This window comes from Erythrolamprus reginae, chromosome 3 (assembly GCF_031021105.1).
Source record: "Erythrolamprus reginae isolate rEryReg1 chromosome 3, rEryReg1.hap1, whole genome shotgun sequence".
Lineage (NCBI taxonomy): Eukaryota > Metazoa > Chordata > Lepidosauria > Squamata > Dipsadidae > Erythrolamprus > Erythrolamprus reginae.
The window spans coordinates 144,549,290-144,568,134 of NC_091952.1; the positions used below are offsets into that span (position 1 = coordinate 144,549,290).

At 39.2% G+C, this 18,845-nt stretch overlaps 1 pseudogene; it reads right to left on the reverse strand.

Moving 5' to 3' along the window:
• Window positions 1-6,292: 6,292 nt before the first annotated feature.
• LOC139165405 (protocadherin beta-16-like) lies at window positions 6,293-17,922 on the reverse strand (annotated as a pseudogene).
• Between the last annotated feature and the right edge of the window lie 923 nt (window positions 17,923-18,845).

Below are 18,845 nucleotides of genomic sequence, written 5' to 3' on the forward strand. Positions count from 1 at the left end.
CATCACAGGAATGAAGCTCAATTCTGTAGCCTCCCAACACCCCCCCCCCGCAGGACGGGACTTTTTTAGGGGGGGCGCCGCGCAGGCTCTCTATTCAGCGCCGCCTCCCCACCTCCGCACTTCGGACATACAACCACCTTTTGGAAGGGAACGAGCCCTCCCTCCCTCCCGTCTTTCCTGCAAAGATGGCAGAGATGTCTCCTGGTTAAAGCTGGCAAACAAACCGCGGAGATCTGGCCTGGCACCGGCAGCCGCCTCCGAGGGCTGACCTCGCACCACACCACACACACACACACGTGTCTCGGTTGCACCTTTGGAGGAGGAGCAGCTTTTTCAACCCAATGGTGATTCTTACTCAGCCTTCTCCTCGATCTACATGGACTCCTTCTTTCCATCCATCTCTGGTGCTTGCCTTTCCCGTCCTCCTTCCCGCGGTTTGATATTTTTCAACCCTGTTATTTGTTTTTTTAAATCCTAATTAAGATCAGGAGTAACAGCGGGGTGGGACCCAAGGTGACTGGCAGGCTCGGGAGCCAATGTCGGGAGAAGAACAAGGGGGCAAATCTGGGGTACTGTGTGGGCTCGCCGCTGCTACAGAGCGCCCCCCTCTCCTTCCTTCCCCCCCTTTTCCCACCCAGTGCCACATCGCTTTTGTCTCTTTCTGCTGCGACAGGCAGAAAAGAGAAGGAAGCTTTTTTGCCCCCCCTTCACCTCCTACATATCCTTTGCTGCGTCCTTCCTTATACTAAACGTACTATTATGGCCATTTCGTGAACAGAGAGTTTTTGGTGGGTGCCGCCCCCCCCCCCCCATTTTCCAATTTGGCCGGGCCCGTGACGGGACTCCCAGTAATACCGGTCTATCGGCGGCCCTGGCCTTGACAAACACTCTTTGTTATTCCTATTTTCTCAGTGCTATCATTGTTGAGAAGTATTTTAGCAGATTGTTGAGAGTATATGGCTTTAATTAGATTGACAAAGTTATCCCTAAATTTCTTATGAGTGATTTGACTTGTAAAATATTGCCAATGCAGGCTATCAAAGACTTTCCTTAAGTCTATAAATATTAAAGCTACTGGTTTATCGCTGTTTTTCTCATAATATTCAAGAGTGTTGAGTATTGTTCTTGTATTGTTACCAATATTTCTTAAAGGTAAAAATCCATTTTGATCCAGATGTATTATGACATTTATAATTTTTTAAAGACGTTCTGCGATTATTGAGGTAAAAATTTTATAGTCTGAATTTAGTAATGAGACGGGTCTGTAATTTTCAAGATATTTTCTATCCTTATTTTCTTTTGGGATTAATGTTATATAGGCCTCTCTCCACGATTTGGGAAGTTTTCCTAGCAACAGTGCTTTGTGATAGATGTCAAGCATTATAGGTTCTAATAATTCCTGGTGGTATTTATAAAATTCTGCAGGGATTCCGTCTGGTCCAGGGGTTTTAATACTTTTTTTGTTTTGCAATTGCTGGCTTTAATTCTGTTGTAGAAATTATATTATTTAACGTATGTCTATCTTCATCATTTATTGGTGTTTTTTCGTGTTGTTATAAGTATTTTGAAATCAGTTCCTCATTTATTATTTCTATATTGTATAGTTCCTGGTAGAATTGTTGAATTATTAGTTTCTTGTCATTGGGGTTTGATTTTAACTGTCCAGAATTGTCATATAAAGCCTCAATGTTTTTATCTGATTTTTGATGTGCTAGTTTAAAGGCCAACCATCGACCAGACTTATTTGCGGATTCAAAGTATTTGGATATCTGTTGTCTCATTTAAGATTTCTGAACTGGACCAAGCCATGTCTATACGTGACCAAGATTTGTGTGGAGGGGAAAAGAAAGTATACTGTTTACAGTCAGGATAATAAACTCTCCATATATTCTTTAGGGTGAATTCCTGTACTAATTGATCAAAGGAGATTGGAAGTAGCTTTCTGAAATTATGTTTAGAGCTGCCTTTGTAATCTTTTGTTTTATTTACGATGGCATTAAAGTCTCCCAGTATAATAAATTTTCTAGATTTAATTCTAGTATTTTTTCATGTAACTTCGTGAAAAATATGTGTTGCTTTATAGAGGGAGCATATATTCCTATTATTGTGATTTTTTTTGTGTTATATTTACTTGAACCATTAATGTTTGGCCATTTTGATCAGCATAGATAAGTTTCGGGGAAAATTTAGGTTTAACGTATTCCTTTTTAAACATATTCCTCTTTTCTTAACTGGTGCTGACGAAATAAAAAGTTCTCCAAGATTGGGAGAATGTAATATGTTAACATCGTCTTTCGAAATATGAGTCTCTTGCAAGCATATTATGCCATAAACGTATTTGGTTAATTTATGAAAGATTTTCTTCCTCTTATTGTTTGAATATAAGCCGTTGATATTAGTTGAAAATATTTTAGTTCCATATTGTTGATAGTTAAGATGTAAGTTCTCGTCTTCTCTTTCGCGCCTCAGTTTTTGCTCTGGTAATTGGACCTCCCTTTCCATAGTCATTGTTGGATTGTTTAATTTTGGTGTTTTTGTTTAAAAGATTGTCTTCAGAACTAAGTTCTTTGGTACTAAGCTTATCTTTACTGTCGTCTTCTATCTTCCACTGGCTTGAGTATTTGATCGTAGAAATCTTTTGCATCATCTGGTGAAATGAGTTTGTATTTTTTATTGATCAACGTCACCAACATGCCCTCAGGGATCAACCATCTGAAAGGAATTCTATTCTTATTTAGTTTATTGGCTAATTTTGGTATGGTTTTCTTTTATCTCTTACCCGTCTGTGGATTTGGTGGAGCACAACTCCCTCGCAAATGTAGGTTGCTACATTTTCCTTTGACATATACCTTGTCTCTGATTGTTCTTCTAATGAATCGAATGTGGACTTCTCTCGGGAGTCGGTGACATCTTATTTATTTATTTTATTTATTTATTTATTAGATTTATATGCCGCCCCTCTCCGTAGACTCGGGGCGGCTAACAACAGTAATAAAAACAGCATATAACAATCCAATATTAAAACAGTTAAAACCCTTATTATAAAACCAAACATACATACAGACATACCATGCATAAAATTGTAAAGACCTAGGGGGAAAGAGTATCTCAGTTCCCCCATGCCTGGCGGCAGAGGTGGGTTTTAAGAAGCTTATGAAAGGCAAGGAGGGTGGGAGCAATTCTAATCTCTGGGGGGAGTTGGTTCCAGAGGGCCAGGGCTGCCACAGAGAAGGCTCTTCCCCTGGGTCCCGCCAAGTGACATTGTTTAGTTGACGGGACCCGGAGAATACCCACTCTGTGGGACCTAACTGGTCGCTGGGATTCGTGCAGCAGAAGGCAGTCCCTGAGATAATCTGGTCCGGTGCCATGAAGGGCTTTATAGGTCATAACCAACACTTTGAATTGTGACTAGAAACCAATGCAGACTACGGAGTGTTGGTGTAATATGGGCATATTTGGGAAAGCCCATGATTGCTCTCGCAGCTGCATTCTGCACAACCTGATGTTTCCAAACACTTTTCAAAGGTAGCCCCATGTAGAGAGTGAAAGGAGAAGACAAGAGAACATACGTCTTGCATAGCTAGTCGAGATTCAGTATATTTCGTCAGTTGGTTGGATCATTTCTTAGGGTGATTTTCCCATTATATTAGCAAGTATTTCTGCCATTATATGTGGTAAGTCCTGTTCTTCTGATTCTGTTACGTTTTGAAATCAGAGGAAAAACACTGATTTTTCTAGTTTCAGATTGATTATTGCTTATTCCAGATTTTTATCAATATATTCAATCCTCCCCTCGTCAAATTGTAGGCGTGTTTCCATCCTTTTGTTTGTCTCTTCAATCTTTTTCATTTTTTGTTCCTTGTGTGTGAGAATTCCATGGACATTCTTTCATCTAATTTTCCCATCCGCTCATCCAAATGGCCTACATGGTCTTCTATTTTTTTTATATCTTCTTTCATCACTCCCATATTTCCCGTCAGGGCTTCATAATTCCGGTCAATCGATTCTTGCATTCTGGTCATCATATCAAATAATGAAGTTAATGTAATAGTCGATGATGGTTGGGAGGATTGTGAAGAAGATGTTTTCTCTGGAGAGGTCATTTCCGTTGTACGTTGCGAGGAAGGTGTTGATGGTTGTGTAGCTATCTTCTTCCAAGTCTTTGTTATTGTGGTTTGGTTTGAAGAAGAGATTTTCAATAGGTTCCAAATGGACTCTATTTTACTCATACACCTTTAGGTAGAAGATTTAAGATTGCACAATTATATAATTACGTTGGTATTCAGTTTTAGTAGAAAATACGGATTTTAAGAATTGATAAATTAAGAAAGGAAGGAAGTATGATGTTGTAAATAGGTGGAAGATGAGATTTAATAAGAATAAATATAGGTATCAACCAAAGTATCAGGATATAAAAAAAGAAGACAGTATGTCAAACATACCAATCAATTCCAAATTAATTCAATAATTTAAACCGATCACTATAATATTATACCTACGTTGTAGTAAGTAAATATATATAAACAATTAATAGTCAATCAATCAATCTGTCTAAATATCAAAATATTAGCAATTCATTCAATTTATTGTATTAGCCATTATAATGTATAAATAAATTAATCAGTAAATCAGTTCAGTTTTATATATTGGCTTGAAATTATAAGTATAAATAGATATATATTTATTAAATATAAAGTTAATTTATCCAGGGGTTAATCTACTATCTATGTACTTAATATTGACTATTTCTCTATATGAAATTTGTATTTATGAAATTTATAAAATTTAATATGGTTAAAGATGAGAGGTTAGAAAGACAATATAAGCAAAAGTAAAGATAAAAAAGACAGAAAAATTAGAATTGGAAAGATGAGAAATGGAAGTACAGAAAGGAGAAAATGGTAAATCTAAATACGACTAATAAAACAATTGCAACTAGTAATTTTCAAATTCTAAATTTAAATTCACGAATACAAGTATAGCAACAAATATATCAAAAGTTAAGTATGTAATATATAAAATGTATTATGTTCTAGTAATTATATTTTAGTGTTCGTATTTTAGTATAAGTATAATGAATAAATATCTAATGATAAATAGAATAGAAAAAAGTTCATTAAATTTCCTCTTGTATACTTATGGAGTTCAAGTAGTTCAAGTAGTATCCGTGTATCTTGTATTTTGAAATATTGAATTGTTTCAAAGTGTTTTAGCAGTCGTAATTTATAAAGTCAAATATATGGGAGGAAACATCAATTAAGTTCAGTCTATGTTCGGTCGGTCTCATGTTGTTGTTATTATTGGATACACCACATCCAGGAAACAATGGAGATAGTGAGTTCTAGTTATTCCAATTGTCCGAAGAGGTAAGTCCACAAAAGTCTGCAAAGGGAGTAAATCCTCAAAAACAGAGGGAGGGTAAACCCACCAGGTAAATCCACCAGCAAAAATAAAATCCACAGATTCCAGGAACGAAGAGAAAAAAAAAAGAAAAAGGAAAATGCAGGTTAGAAGTTTAGGGATTGAGGAGAAGAAGAGAAGGGAGGAACTATAAAGGAACTTCCGGTTTTATTAAATTCAGCAAAGTCCGACTCAATCCACTCACTTCAATTTGAGTTATAATCCAAACAACATAAGCACTCTTAATCTTCTCTTAAACCCTTCTCTTGCCTTCAACAAGTTCCAAATTTCTTTTCACCCTTTGTAGTTAATATTTTATTCCTTCTCTTCTGATGTTATCGGTTCTAAAGCCAGAATCTGGCGGAAATTGGTTTACACTGTTGTAATATAATACTTTTGCCTATCCCGGCTGATTAGTGCTTAGTCACTGCCGCCATTTTGCCAGTAAAAACATAGCAGTTGCTGTTTTTTTAAAAGTGCTGGCACAATCCAATCCCCCCCAAAAAGTCGTTAATCCACACTACAAAGGGAACACGTTCTATTACAGTCCAAAATATAGAAATCGCTCACAATCTTTCACATTCTCAGTCCCAAAATGCTTTCGTCAGCTTCCATGAATGAGTCAGGAAAATCGTGCTTCCGGATCTGTCAAAAGACCAATCTCTTTGAGTGTCGACCAAGAGGGTTTCCCCACTGCCTGGGGGCCTGCCGGCTACCCCTTGGTGCGCTAAAGATTCCTCTTCAAAACCACACTCTACGGGTCCGCGGTCGCTCACATCAGCAGTCGAAACACTCAAAAGGCCAAAGCAATACCGGAGTAACTGGGAATTGCCCGACACCAGCACAACGTCACAGCAGGAAGTCTCATTTTTCATCTCAGTGTGATTTTGTGTCATAGCATCATTTGTAATTGAGAAGTATTCATTTTCTCCTGCTGTAACATGGTATCTACAGATCTTTTATTTGATGGGCTGGAGATCCCATATGTCTAGAAGAGCATGTAGGGATTTAGGGTTCACTAAGGGAATAGTTGGTGGACAGATCTAGTTTTAGATCCGAAAACCAATGCACATTACTGTTACAATGGTTTTACATAATCACTGGATACTGTACTTTTTGGAGTATAAGATGCACTTCCCCCTAAAAGTGGGTGAAAATTGTAGTGCGTCTTGTACACCAAATGTTTCCAAAGCCCCTCCTCATCAGCTGGCCCCCACCGTTCATCTGTTTTCGGCCTCCACACATTACGTTTTGCAGTCTCCATACCAGCTGAAAATGCAATGTATGGAGACCAAAAATGAATTATGGGAGGCCAAAAATAAAACATGTGGAGGCCAAAAATGTAATGTGTGGAGGTGATGATGGGCTTTGGTGATCCTGGCAGCCTGGAATGGGACAAAATAGAGCATGCAGAGGCCTGAAATGCAATGCATGGAGGTAAAAAATGTAGCGCAGAGGCAGCAATGGATTATGGCGATCCCCAGAGCTTGCAATAGCTTATTGGTGGTATTGCAGAAGGCCCATGCAACCCCCAATCAGATGTTCATGCTCAATTAGGCTGCAATAATGCACTGAAGCTGACTAAGTTAGTTAGATGAATACTCATAGATGGTAGTAGGCAGAGGCAGATTTTTTGTTTTTGTTTTCCTCCCCAAAAACTCTGGAGCATCTTATACTCTGAAAAATACAGTATATCAGATTGGTTTCCTGAATGCTGCTGGGATACCGTATATACTCGAGTATAAGCCGACCCGAGTATAAGCCGAGGCACCAATTTTTGCCACAAAAACTGGGAAAACGTATTGACCCGAGTATAAGCCGAGGTTAGAAAATGCAGTGGCTACTGGTAACTTATAAAAATGGAAAACAATAAAATTACATTGAGACATGTTTTAGAATACTATTTATTTTAAAGAAAATCAGTAAACTAGCTCTGTAAATTTAAAAGAGGGTAAACAAATTAACAATATTAACAATAAATTAAAAAGTAAAAAAAGTAGCTCGATCAGCAACAAAGCTAAAACCTAAGAGTTAAAATCCTTCAAAACTGGATTCCTTCTCATCATTAATTGGATTTACATTATTGTTCTTTTTTTATATATGCTGTGAGCCACCCTGAGTCCTTGGAGAGGGATGGCATACAAATCCAATTAAATAAACAAACAAACAAACAAGTGTATCCAAAGAAGAGCTTCAGCATTAGCTGCTGTGAGGTTATCAGCTCACAGATAGATAGATAGATAGATAGATAGATAGATAGATAGATAGATAGATAGATACAGACAGATAGAGACAGACAGACAGACAGAAAAATAGACAGACAGACAGAAAAATAGATAGATAGATAGAAATAGATACAGACAGATAGATAGATAGATAGATAGAAAAATAGATAGATAGAAAAATAGATAGATAGAAAGATAGATAGAAAGAAAGATAGATAGAGATAGATAGATAGAAAGATAGACAGACAGACAGATAGAAAAATAGATAGATAGATAGACAGACAGACAGACAGAAAAATAGATAGACAGACAGACAGACAGACAGAAAGATAGATAGATAGAAATAGATACAGATAGAAAGAAAAATAGATAGATAGAAAAATAGATAGAAAGATAGATAGAAAAATAGATAGAAAGATAGATAGAAAGATAGATAGAAAGATAGATAGAAAGAAAGAAAGAAAGATAGATAGAGATAGATAGAAAGATAGATAGACAGACAGACAGACAGACAGACAGATAGAAAAATAGATAGATAGATAGATAGATAGATAGATAGATAGATAGATAGATAGATAGGGAGACAGACAGACTAGCGAGACAAGCAAAACTTGCTAAACACAGACAGTTCTTGTGGTTTTGTATCCTAAATATGCAGGTCCTATTTAGAATCAAACTCATTTTTAAAATATGTAAAATGCTTCCCCTCATACTTGTTAATTGAAACTTATTATTAATTATTATTTGGATTTGTATGCCGCCCCTCTCCGAAGACTCGCTCTCAAACCCACTTTATAAAAGGCAACTTTTAAAGATCCACAAACACACTTTAGGAATTCCTGTCTAGCTCTGCCTCATAAACACATTATTAGATCCTATCCAAGCAAGGACAGCAACTACCACAAAATACCATTTTTTAAACAGTTTAAATCCTTTCAAAGGATTTAATTCAACTAAGAGAGCAAGGAATAGTTAAACCTGTTGATACTCACACTGAGGGAGTAAAAAAAACCTCCTGGTTTCAACGAGGAGAAAAAGAGGCATTTTGGCTACACAACCATTCCTTCAAAGAGGTAGCTGGCATTTTTCACGGGGTGGGGGGGAGAGGGGGCATACACACACACACACACACACACACACTCGCCCTCTAAAATTCATCCTCCCCCTTTTTCTTTGTTGCCTTGGCTTCCCTTTCATTCACACGCCCCACCCCCACATCCTGCCGACACACACGGAGGGAGAGAGGAGTAAAAAAAAACACCTCCCGGTTTCAGCAAGGGAAAAAGGAGGCTACACACCCGCTCCTTCAAAGTAGCAGGCATTCTTCGCAGGATGGACGGGCGCACACACAAACACACACACACACACACACACACACAACCTCACCAGCTTTGCATTGTCTGTTCCTCTCTCGCACGCCGTCGGAGCAGTTGGCTGGCAACTTTGCTGGACCCGGAGAAGCGAAGGCAGCTGCAAGATGCCGACAGGAGCTCCAAGAGGGAAGTAAAAGAGGGCTCCGAGTGACGCGGCTGTGGGAAGGGTGGGGCAGTTGCCTTCCCTTCCCCGGGTCCAGGAAAGTTGCCAGCCAACTGCTCCGACGGCGTGCGAGAGGGGAAAAGACAATGGGAAGTCGGGGGGGATTCCTGCTTCATGAGTCCCCCCCCCTGACCTCACCAGCTTCGCATTGTCTGTTCCTCTCTCGCACGCCGTCGGAGCAGTTGGCTGGCAACTTTGCTGGACCCGGAGAAGGGAAGGCAGCTGCAAGACGCCGACAGGAGCTCCAAGAGGGAAGTAAAAGAGGGCTCCGACTGACGCGGCTGTGGGAAGGGTGGGGCAGTTGCCTTCCCTTCCCCCGGGTCCAGGAAAGTTGCCAGCCAACTGCTCCGACGGCGTGCGAGAGGGGAAAAGACGATGAGGTGGGGGGGGATTCCTGCTTCACGAGTCCCCCCGCCCCGACCTCACCAGCTTCCCATCGTCTTTTCCCCTCTTGCAGTTGGCTGGCATCTTTGCTAGAGCCGGGGAGAGGAGGCAACTTCCCCACTCTTGCCACAGCCGCTTCGGTTGGAGCGCCCTTTGCCGCCGCACTTTGCCCTTTCCCACACCCGCCCAAGCCAGCAATGTCTGCCGGGCTCCCGCGGTGCACCCTCTTGTGGTGATTCGGCGCCCTCTTGTGGTGACCCGAGTATAAGCCGAGGTCGGGTTTTTCAGCCCATTTTTGGGGCTGAAAAACTCGGCTTATACTCGAGTATATACGGTATTTATTATCTCAGCAATATTTTTGAATATGTTTCATTGGCAAAGACATCATTTGGTATTTTCAACTATACAAATTATAAATCAGAAAGATACTTTGAACACCCCTCATCTATTACAACAAAGAATCAATCATTTATTGCAGCTGAACGTACACACCCCCAGCAATGTTTTCCAACAGACTTTGAATCTGAGTTTTATGGAGGAAACTTGTTTCAAATCAATCCTGCCATTAGTTTGTTGAATTTAATGCTGTTATTTACCTTAATAGCTATTGTTTCAACATTCCTCCATCCATAGGTGGGCTGGTAAAGTGGAATGGTGAGGCAGATGCAGCTGTGTTTCAGTGCGGTTTTTTGCGTGCCGAAAAAAACGGAAGGAAAAAAACATGCCAGAACACAGTTGCACCTGTGTGCCCGCATGCCATTTTGCTACCTGCCCAGGTGCAGAAGCATAATTGTGCTGGACTCCACTAGCACTCAGAGCCATAGGGGTGAGCACACATCACCATTCCACCTTAGCAGCTCTCCTCTGCCTCTATCCCCACCCACCATGTTTTATTTATTTTCTGAATCAGTAAAACTAATGAATTTAGCCAATTATAGATTGATTGGAGAAGAGATTTATTCCTTGATTCTCATCAACATTGTTCAATATATTTCATTGGCAAAAACATCATTTGGTATTTTCAACTAGGTAAATTATAATTAATCAGAAAGATATTTTGAACACCCCCCTTCTACTACCACAAATAATTGATTGTTTATTGCAGCTGAACATGCACGTCTCTAGCAAAGTTTTCCAACCTCTTAGACTTTAAATCTGAGTTTTATGGAAGAAGCTTGTTCAAATCAATCCTGCCATTAGGTTTGTTGTATTCAGTGTTATTATTTACCTTAATAGCTACTGTTTCAACATTCCTTCACATGCACACCCTCGTCATTGTTTAATTTTCTTTCTGGATCAGTAAAACAAATGAATTTAGAAAATCATAGGTTGATTGGAGAAAATAATAATCACATGATACATATTTTCCAATACATGTTTAAAATGTCCTTTATCTGGTATCAATATTAATATTAATATTTAAGCCTCAGTACTGTGTGATCTCTCCACTGCTCTGTTCTGACTATATCAATGACTGCATCTCAAGGAAATCCTCTGTTAAAGTTCCGAAGTTTGCAGATGATACAATAGTAACTGGCCTCATTTGAGATGGTGAAGAAACTGCACAAGACAAAAAGAGGGCGGTGAAAATATTTACTGATCCATCAGATCCTGGACACAAATTGTTTCAACTCCTACCCTCAAGGCGTCGTTACAGAGCACTACACACCAAGACAACTAGATACAAGAACAGTTTTTCCCGAACACCATCACTCTGCTAAACAAATAATTCCTTCAACACTGTCAAACTTTTTACTAAATCTGCACTTCTATTTCTACTAGGTTTTTTTCTCATTATTCCTATCATCCTTTTCCTCCCACTTAGGACTATATGACTGTAACTTGTTGCTGGTATCCTAAGATTTTTATTACGGTAATATTGATTGCTTCTTCATTGCTTATTTTACCCCCATGACAATCATTAAGTGTTGTACCACATGATTATTTTTTTCTTGACAAATATATCTTTCTTGACAAATATATCTTTTTCTTTTATGTACACTGAGAGCATATGCACCAAGACAAATTCCTTGTGTGCCAAATCAAACTTGGCCAATAAAGAATTCTATTCTATTCTATTCTATTCTATTCTATTCTATTCTTATAAGCAGGGAGGTTGAACAACAGCCCCAGTGATGCAGCTGCAACAATCTGGAGCAGAAAATATAGAGATTAGAATGGAGGGGGAATTTAGGAGAGCTCTTCTATTCTACCAACTCTTGCAGTATTAGACAGCATTCTATCAACAATAGAATCCTTCAAATTTTGGGGTTCTATAATCTCCCAGAATATGAAATGGACACAATATTAAAACCATCATTAAAAAGGCAGAACAAAAAATGTTCTTCCTGCATCAACTCAAGAAGTTCAGCTTGCCCCAGAAGCTACTGATACAGTTTTGCAGATTAACAGATATTTGTACTTCTACTGTTTGGTTTGGTATAGTAACCAAAGAGGACAGGTATAGACTGCAAAAGTTAGACTGTAGAAAAAGCAACAGTAACCAGCCTGCCTTCCATAAAAGGCAGGCTGGTCCTGTTTGGTATATTGCACAGGCCAGAAGGAGGGCTGAGAAGATATCTGCAGACCTGTTGCATCCTGGAGATAAGCTGTTTCAACTCTTTGGGATAGCCTATAAGGCATTATAGGCCAAAATATTTAAACACAGGAATAGATTTTCCCCTCATGCCATCACTCTGCTGAAAACATAATTTCACAGTGTTTTCTAATGCCTATGTGTAGTAGTACCCATGTAGTACGACTGTAGTATTACTGTATATACTTGAGTATAAGTCGACCCGATTATAAACCAAGGCACCTACTTTTCCCACAATAACTCGGAAAACTTATTGACTCGAGTATAAGCAGTGGCTACTGGCCTGCAGTGGCTACTGGCAACGTATAAAAATGGAAACCAATAAAATTACATTAATTGAGGCATCAGTAGATTAAATGTTCTACAATATTTAGGAGAAGCAATGGATGGAAACTAAACAAGGAGAGAAGCAATTTATAACTAAGGAGAAAATTATTGACAGTTAGAAGAGTGAATCAGTGGAACAGCCTGCCACCAGAAGTTGTGAGTGCTCCAACATTGGAAGTTTTAAAGAAGATGTTGGATACCCATTTGTCTGAAGTAGTATAGGGTTTCCTGCCTAAGCAGGAGGTTGTACTAGAAGATCTCCAAGGTCCCTTCCAACTCTGTTGTTATTATTATTATGTAACTTTTCCTTCCAAAATGGTTTTTATTATTTGCACATTTCCATTTTTGGGCCTACTACTTCCTTCCCTTCCTAAATCTCTTTTTAAAAATTCCTTCTTTTATCATAACCAAAAAACTCTTAAAATATCTTTAGGAATGTAATCAAACCTGTTATCTTCATTACAATATCATTATAATTTTTTTAATAATCGGGATTTCATATATTATTTCAAAACATCAAACTTTCATATGATAAATATTCAGATTTTCCATTTAAAATGTATTTCATAAGTTAAAATCATTACTATCTCAATAGGTCAGTAAATAACAATTCAGGGTTACTCAATCATTAATTGTAAAATATTTATTCTACAAGATGATATTTATCTTGCATAAGGAGAAACCACACTCTCCAAAAAAGGTAAATCTATTCATATTAATTATGTAGAACAAATGATTAATGCCAAAATTCATGCTATTATAATATTATCCTAACCTTTTGTTTTAAACAAGGCAGCATTAACAATCCTCTTGGGTATGATGATAAGTATAGTTGGAAGAAAAAGTTTAATTGCAGAGTTATCCCCACTTGAAGTAACATTTTACAGTGTTCCCTCACTTTTCGCGGGGGATGCGTTCCAAGACCGCCCGCGAAAGTTGAATTTCCGCGAAGTAGAGATGCGGAAGTAAATACACTATTTTTGGCTATGAACAGTATCACAAGCCTCCCCTTAACACTTTAAACCCCTAAATTGCAATTTTCCATTCCCTTAGCAACCATTCAGATTATTACTGACCATGTTTATTTATTAAAGTTTATTAAAAAAATATTTATTAAAGGCAGACGAAAGTTTGGCGATGACATATGACATCATCAGGTGGGAAAAACCATGGTATAGGGAAAAAACCCGCAAAGTATTTTTTAATTAATATTTTTGAAAAACCGTGGTATAGACTTTCCGCGAAGTTCGAACCCGCGAAAATCGAGGGAACACTGTATTACAAAATTACCGCTTCTGTTACTAGAAATGAATCAAATTTAAATAGGTAAAATATGTTGCTGGCTTGCTGGAAGGGACTTCTATTTCTGAGCAGGAGAGAAAGCCATGGTCACCTGAAGCTGCTCCCCTTGGAGAAAGATCGTGTTTTCATCCACTTTTCCTGCCTTCTGAATGTCTCTTCAACACTCCCGCCCCTTCTCCCAGTATCTCCTTTCTGCGTAGAGGAGGAGCTGTGATTGGTTCAGCTTGCTGCCAATCAGGCAGCTGAGGGATGTTGCCGGCTGGGCTGTAGCAAGAGCAGAAGCAGCCATACAAGGAAAAGTCTCGTGTTGCCATCACCTTTCCTTTTGCATCCGGAATGTGCATCTTTGGAAAATGCTGCACGGGAGTTTCCTGGTGGGTGTGCGGCCGTCAGTGACTTGAGTATAAGCCAAGGTTGGATTTTCAGCACATTTTTTGTGCTGAAAAACTCAGCTTATACTCGAGTATATACAGTATTGTTTTTCTCATATTTCTTACTCACCACTTATTGGTGGTATGATTATGATCGTGATTGTGATTACGATTATGATTATTATTATATTCTTTGCATATACACTGAGAGCTTCTGCTTTCAACATTCCTTGTGTGTCTAATCACACTTGGCCCGTATTAAATTCAATTCAGCATAACTAAGAAGTTTTAAGATTATGATACGATTTCCATGAATTTTAAAAATATCAACAGAATCTTTGAACCCCAGGTGACAAGCTACTTTGACAATATACAATGAACCATTGCAAAGTATATATTTTTGTGAATTTCAGTCTTTTCCTAAACAATTCTACAGGATAGGAATAAAAAAATAACCATAATGTGAATGCACCAACTTTTCTGGGGGTAGTTAATACAAACTCCATGACTTCCATTATTGCTTCTCCTAGGTTGATATAAGAAGCTACAGTGTTGTCTATGGAGATTCCCAGTTCATTCATGCTATAGTTGACCCAAAGGTGCTTTTGCAAAAGGCAACTGGATGTTCTGTTTTTTTTCTCTTGAAAATTTTTCTCTTCTCATCCAGAACTGAAGATGCTTCTTGGATGAGAAGTGAGATGTCTTCAAGACAAAAACCACAGAAAGGCCTTTTGAAAAAGCACCTTTGGAACAAGATGGAGTATTATCCCTGGCTTGGTATCATGCTATACAGTTTATGTAACCTTTGCTTCCACCTAGAGTAATAACTTGCTTTATATAGTGTGTTAGGACATGGTTTTCTTTTCAAAGATACATTGAATCACATACAACTTGAAATAGGAGAGGGAGTGGGGAGGGAAAGTGTCTTTGATCAGTTTTTGGCTTCTGTCAACTGCCTATGCAAGTCCCTTCACTTTTCTTGTGAACTTTTTCATAAGTCTCCTGCCATTGCACCCTTCCTAGGTATCAAAGACAGACAGACAGACAGACAGACAGACAGACAGACAGACAGACAGACAGGGAGAGATTGGCCCAAGATCATCTTTCTACCTTACTGTGTCAGAAAAACAATAGTTTGTTACATTCAGTAAATATTCCAGTATATATGCATTATAGCCCCACATCTTTCCCTGTTGGAAAAAGATAATAAAAAATAATTAAAAAGAAAAGATAATTTAAAAAAACAGAAAGAGATTTTTAAACAATGCAAAAATTATAGAAGGAATCTCTACTTTAAACTATATATTTAAGCACGTTTGTGCTTCTTCAACAAATAACAAGAAAGTTGCTCAGGAATAACCAAAAGAGAAAAACCTCAAAAAATGCAAATAAATAGAAATATGCTAGATGAATTGCATGTTTTCCTCACCTCTTTCTTTGCACCATTAACTGCAACCTGCTCAGAAGAATCTTGGACGCCTGCAGAAATATTATTGTTCCCTGGGACATTAACATCTCCCACCGAAAAGACAGGAAAAAAGGGCCTGAGAAATCGGAATTCGCTACTTAAGGATCCACCAGTCAAACAAACATCATAGCGGTAAGTCCTGGAAAGCGACCCATTCTGTGAATCAGCACAGTTCTCTGGAGGATCAGCACTGGCAGGTGGGAAGTGAGGAACAGCTGCAGTAAAATGGCTTTGGGGGTCCTTCTTGAACACTTTGACCACAATAAACACAACAATACAGACCAGGAACACAAAGGAGACTGCAGCCAAGCAGATCACCAAATATTTGGTCAAGGTTTTATCTTCTTCCGGTTCTTGCACACTGACATCCACCCTCCTCAGGAAGGGATCTGAAAAGCCATCCACAAGAAGAACATTAAGCAACACTGTGCTGGTCTGTGGAGGAAGACCATTGTCTCTGACCAGGATCACCAGCCTCTGCTTGTTTGTGTCTCGCTCATTCAGGGCCCTCCTGGTTTTCACTTCCCCATTCTGCACTCCTATGCTGAAAAGGGCTGGGTCCGTGGCCTTCAGCAATTCATAGGAAAGCCAAGAGTTTTGGCCAGAATCTGCATCCACTGCCACCACCTTGGTGACCAGATAACCAGCCTCGGCTGACTTGGGAAGCAGCTCATTGCATGGGGATGTGTTGTTCTGGAGGGGATACAGGAAGAAGGGAGCATTGTCATTCTCATCTACGATGTGGATTCGGACAATTACTTCGGAACTCAAGGAAGGAGAACCTCCATCAGATGCCCTCACAGTGACTCTGAAGCCTCTTATCTGCTCATAGTCCAGGGATCGCAGGGTGTACATGTTTCCGGTTTCAGAGTTGACTGAGATGTAAGAGGTCACCAGGCCATCACCCTTCCCGGGCAGAACTAAGTAACTCACTTTAGCATTCAGCTTTGTGTCCAGATCCAGAGCGTGGATGAGCCGATGAGCAAGCCTGGAATATTATTCTCCCGGATCTGCATGTCGTATGAAGACTTTTCAAAAAGGGGAGAGTTATCATTGACATCGGAGATCTGAACATTAATCAGTCTTGTTGAAGTGAGCCTAGGAGATCCCCAGTCAATGGCAGTGATGGTGATGTTGTATTCAGTGACTGTCTCTCTGTCTAGGGGACTTTGGAGCACAAGCTGATAAAAGTTGTTGTTGGTGGCTTTCAGCACAAAAGGGAGATTCATCTCAACGGAGCAGACTGTTTTGCTGTTGTCTCCAGAGTCTGGGTCTCTCACACTGAAGAGGGCCACCATTGTGTCCAGGGGAGAGTCCTCCTTTAAAGTGCTGATCAGAGATATGATTGACACTTCGGGGGGGGTTGTCATTCTCATCTTCAACCTCTATCAGTATCTTGCACTGACCTGGAAGACCCCCTCCATCTGTGGCTCTGATGCTCATGCTATAACTCTTTTCTTTTTCATAATCAATCTGTCCCCAAACAGTTATTTCACCAGTAATTTCATTTAAATAAAATAAACTGTTTATTCTTTCAGGCACCTGATGGAATGAGTAGAGGATCTGTGCATTTGAACCCAAATCCAGATCTGTAGCTTCCACCTTAATCACAAGAGTTCCCTTAGGGAGGTTCTCCTTTATTCTTGCCTGATATTCAGACTTACTAAACAAAGGAAAGTTATCATTATGATCCAGAACATTAATATTAACTTGAACTGTGCCGGTTTTCTTTGGAACTCCTCCATCAATAGCCATTAGAATCAATTCAAAGTATGGCATCATTTCCCTATCTAACATTTTCTTCACAACAAGGTATATATTGTCATTTCCATCTTTGTTCTTTTGTACTTCAAGCTGGAAATGCTCATTGGGACTGAGATAGTAATTTTGGATACTATTATTTCCCAAGTCATCATCCTGAGCTAATTCTAAGGGAAATATCATATTTATTGGAATATTTTCAGGAATCTCCACCTTAACTTCATTTTTCCAAAATTTAGGCGCATTGTCATTCACATCTTCTATCTTGATTTCAATATTAAAGATATCTAAGGGGTTTTCCAAAACAAGCTGAGAAAGAAGTAGGCAAGGATCATTCTGGCCACATAAAGTTTCTCTGTCTATTTTATCATTAATCAACAGATTCCCAGTATGAATATCAAGGAGGAAGTATTCATGGGTGCCCTCAGCAACTAAATGTGCTTTGCGTGTGGAGAGCTCCCCTGTCTTCAGTTTCAATTCCTTGAGCACATTAGCCACCAGAAACCCCTTTTTCTTTTCTTCAGGGACAGAAAAGCGAATTGAAGCACACATTACTCTAAGGAATGAGAAAGAGAGAAGGACATACAGACCTTGTATTTTCCAAAAGCAGTTCTCCATGATTCCAGGCTCCTCCTTGTAGGCTCAAATTCTGCCCCAAAAATCAGTCTTTCTTTCCTTCCTTTATGATTTAATTGTTCAAATCATATTTAATTGTTCGGTCTTTTGCCATCTTGTAATCTGCACGTTTTCGCTGCTAAAGAGTCAGATTCCTTTTGTTCAATTTTGTAATAAGGTTTGTCCTAATTTTGAGTAAGCAGAAAAGAACTAAATTTCTTTGCTAATATCGCCACCATGTGGTGAACTAGGCAAACATTTTATTTGTACTGTTTAGACACTGAATCTGTTTTTATCTAACAACTAGGGGGAAAAAACAGATTACTGTATTTTATTAACTATTTGATTATATAGAAAAACAAAAAGAATGGCAATCTCCCGAAAAGAATTTCAAAATTATTGATAAATCAAGTCCTTTCACTTGAGTTCTGGATTACTGGGCATATCCAGTTACTTTTTAGGTGCATAGAATAGAATAGAATAGAATAGAATGGAATATAGACTAGAATAGACTAGAATAGAATAGAATAGCTGTTGGAATTTTTCTAGCCAGGAGATCCGTTATCATTCGAGACAAGGCCCAGCCCAGCACCTTTCCTCCTCCCCTACAGGTGGCACCAGAGCTGCTGCAATTTCTGCACCTGAGTGAGGCTGCCCTTCTGTCCTGCTAAGGCCATGAGGATGCACTCTATGTGGTAGGGGTGAGGCTCAGCAGCCTTGGGGTCCAGCACCTGGCCTGGGCACACAGCCCTCCATGACAGAGCCCTTTTCAAGGAGAAAAGCCTTTTGATGATCTGATCTGTCTCGAACACCTCGAGGGACTCCAGAGATTCCACGTGCCTCCACCAGCCTGAACATCC